The sequence below is a fragment of the Myotis yumanensis genome, unplaced genomic scaffold (assembly GCF_028538775.1).
Source record: "Myotis yumanensis isolate MYYU_CA2020_CCGP unplaced genomic scaffold, mMyoYum1.0.hap1 SCAF_10, whole genome shotgun sequence".
Taxonomy (NCBI): Eukaryota; Metazoa; Chordata; class Mammalia; order Chiroptera; family Vespertilionidae; genus Myotis; species Myotis yumanensis.
The window spans coordinates 68,862,562-68,866,007 of record NW_027223761.1 but is presented as its reverse complement, the minus strand read 5'-3'; the positions used below and the strand labels follow the sequence as shown (position 1 = coordinate 68,866,007).

The following is a 3,446-nucleotide window of genomic DNA, read 5'->3' as shown; positions in this document are numbered from 1 at the left end:
ATTTTATTTAAAATTAGTAAGAAAGTCTCATAGAGATGTCAGAGTTAAATATACATGTATAAATATTGCCTGCTACATGATGCTGCCCACTCTCACATAAAGAATGGCAACTCCTTTCTCACACCAGATATAATATAAGAGTCCAGAGGTAGAGTTCTTACAGAGAATATAGGAATCACAGGCTCATGGTGGCCCCCGACCACCTCTGGCAGACAGAAAATAAAGAAAGCAAAACTTATTTCTTCACAAATACGCAGTCCAGTGCAGTGTGCTCCACACAGCTGCCCAATCATCTGCTTGTTTCAAGATCCTTCATTGCTTGGGGCTCCTAGAGGGAGTGGTACTGATGGTGTAGGGCAGTGATGGCGAACCTATGATGTGTGTCAGAGGTGACACGCGAACCCATTTTTTTGGTTGATTTTTCTTTGTTAAATGGCATTTAAATATATAAAATAAATATCAAAACTATAAGTCTTTGTTTTACTATGGTTGCAAATATCAAAAATTTTCTACATGTGATATGGCACCAGAGTTAAGTTAGGGTTTTTCAAAATGCTGACACGCCGAGCTCAAAAGGTTCGCCATCACTGGTGTAGGGGGACCCAATAAAGGCTCAGATATATTTCTTCTCCCAGCAGGAACCTCTCTTCCCGGGTGTGTGGACCTGATAATAAGAGTTCTGTCCCAATTTCCTGCTTGCCAACCCGTCCTACTCTGTATCGAGGAGGAGGAGGGGAAAGGAAGGAAGAAGTAAAGCAATAAACAGGGACAGGGAGAAGAGCCCTGCAGTGTACATAGATGCCAAAGACTTCTGTTGGGAAATTCTCTGTCCCGCCACCTAGGAATGAACAAAGCTCACTTGGAGTCTGAGTCAGAGGTGCCACCACCTCCGCCACCACCCCCCCCCCCCCCCCTGCAGGAAGATGAGCTGGAGCTGCTGGCCTCTTCACCGCTACTGCTGGAGTCTGAGGAGCTGCTTTCTGCCTTTCCCCCATGTTCCTTCTTTTCTTCAGAGCCCCTTGAGGAATGGGAACAGTCCCCATTTGTCTCTGAAGACGCCATCCCAGGAGCCTGTGGCCCTGCTGTTTAAAATAGCCCGAAGCCTTAGTGCCAAAGCACTAGCTATGCATTATGGAGATAATGTATCAGATAAGCTTCCTTAAGGAATGAGCTCTATTGCTATTGGCCATGAGTGTAATGTTAATAAATAAACAATATATATTAACTAAGATGTCTTTATTTCTTTTGTGATTTATCACTATGCTTTAATTATGCTCAATTTGTAACAATGAAATTGGGGGTCACCACAACATGAGGAACTCTATTAAAGGGACGCAGCATTAGAAAGGTTGAGACCACTGGTCTAAGGTTTATTTCTACCTCAATTGCTGGCCCCTACCCAGCCTGGCACTGGTCCCGGCTTGGGCAGGAGGCAACCAACTGATGTGTTTCTCTCACATCGATTATTTCTGTCTTTCCCTCTCTCCCCCACTCTCTCTAAACATCAATGGGAAAATATCCTCGGGTGAGGATTAAAAAAACAAACAAAGATGGGTAACCTGTTCAGAAGGTCAAATCTTCAAAGTGAATGCAAGCAGCTCCTCCTACCCGGTCGGGACTGAATGTTCTTGAGCATCTTCAGGAAGGCCCGCGGGGATGGTGCCTCCACATTCTGGAAGGTGTTCTGGACTCTGCCGAACAGGATGAAGTATTTCGTCTCCAGAGAGATGAACCCGAAGTGGTTCTCATCGAACAGGATGAAGACTCCAGGGAAGCGCCGGGGGTAGCCTGAGCCACATGTGGTAACAGTGTCCACGCCATAGCAACACATCCTGCAGGTTCGGGGGTAGTTCTGGAGTCTAGAGCTCACGCCCACAGGCAGAACAAACGGGACAGGCTGTTCCTCCGAAGCTGCAGTCCCGGACTCCCCGACGCTGGGCTGGGCAGGGCTCTGCCAGCCATGGCCCCCGCTTTCCTCCGTCCCATCTTCTTGCTCCCGGATCACCTGCTCGTCAATCTCCAGGACCACGCGGTAAAGCGTGTTGAAATTGCGGAAGATCTTGCCATCTCCCAGCTGGATGCGGCGCCTGAGGTGGATCTCTAACGTCTGGGTGAAGTCTCCCGTGATCTTCGTGACCCTGGCATACTTCCCATGGAAGCTGAGCATGGCAATCATTAGGCCGAAGCGATGGTATTTGCCTTGGAAGAGGCCTGGCCTGATGAGGTCGTCCGGGTGGCTGGGCGGGAGGTAGAGGCGGAGGTAGGTCAAGCAGTCATACCACAGTCTGTCCTTCTCCACCAGCACCCGCCCCCAGTCCTCCCTAAGAGGCGCTGGTAAATCCTTAAGGTGGTCTGTCTTGTTGCACTGGGTGCTGAACCTGTTCTTCCCAATCTGAATGTGGCGGCTGTGGGGCCTGCTGTGGCGGCCTTCCATGCACTCCACCGTGGCTGATTTCCTCTCCGTCAGGCGAATTCTGAACGAGGGCTTGAATTGCATTGGGCCATCCACATGGAGGTTAAGGCAAGGCCCATACGTCCAACCAGTAATGAGTAAGCCATCCACCACGACATTCAGCAGTGTTTTATAGCCCTCAGTATCTAGCTGCCACAATCCCAAAATGCCTCTGTATGGGTGGAAGAGCTTCGCATAGACTTCTCGATAAGACATACCCATCATGTCCAGGTTCTGCAAGTTTTCACGAAGGCCAAACTCCTCCCGGCAGCGCCGTCTCCAGATGCTGTCGGTGTGCAGGATGTGGTGAAATTTGGTGCAGGCCAGGGCCAGGCTGGGCAGATTGGTGCCGGGGAGCGAGCCGAAGATCTCCACCAGCACCTCCACCGGCAGGTCCTGCAGAGAGCAGTGCCGGGGCGGCGGGGGCGGCCTGGGGCTCGCTATTCCTCCACTCCCCGCACAGCAAGGCGCTGCCGCGTCCGCCTCGAGGTGCTTTTCTGCCGGGGCCGGCTTGCCCTGGGGCGCTGCCTTCTCAGCTGGGCGCTGGCGCTTCTGAGGACACCGCTTGCCTTGTGCTGTAGCCGTCTCAGCTGGGCGCTGGCGCTTCTGAGGACACCGCTTGCCCTCGGCCTTTGCCTTCTCAGCTGGGCGCTGGCACTCCTGACGACACTGACATGCCCGCGAAGAGCCCAAGCCACAGAGGCAAGCGCACTCCTCCATGCCTCCAGGAGTAACAACCACCACAGCGTGGGCCAGGGCGCCTCAGCAGGGTTTTAAGTTGGGTCAGTCAACCCTAGAGTCAAGCCAAGGCCCCCAGGGCCTAGCCACGCCCCCTCAGAGAGGAGCCAATTGTAGGACTTTAAACCCATACCATTAACAGTCGCCTCCCTTTCCCAGTGCCCCCTCCCTGTCCTCCCGCCCTGGCCCCAGGCAGTCACTAATCTGCTTTCTGTAGGGATAGGCCTCTAGGGATACTATGAAGGGGGGGGGGGGG

General features: G+C 52.6%; 1 pseudogene; it reads right to left on the bottom strand.

The window, feature by feature from the left end:
- Positions 1–1,579: 1,579 nt before the first annotated feature.
- On the bottom strand, positions 1,580–3,172 carry LOC139018500 (F-box only protein 31 pseudogene; annotated as a pseudogene).
- Between the last annotated feature and the right edge of the window lie 274 nt (positions 3,173–3,446).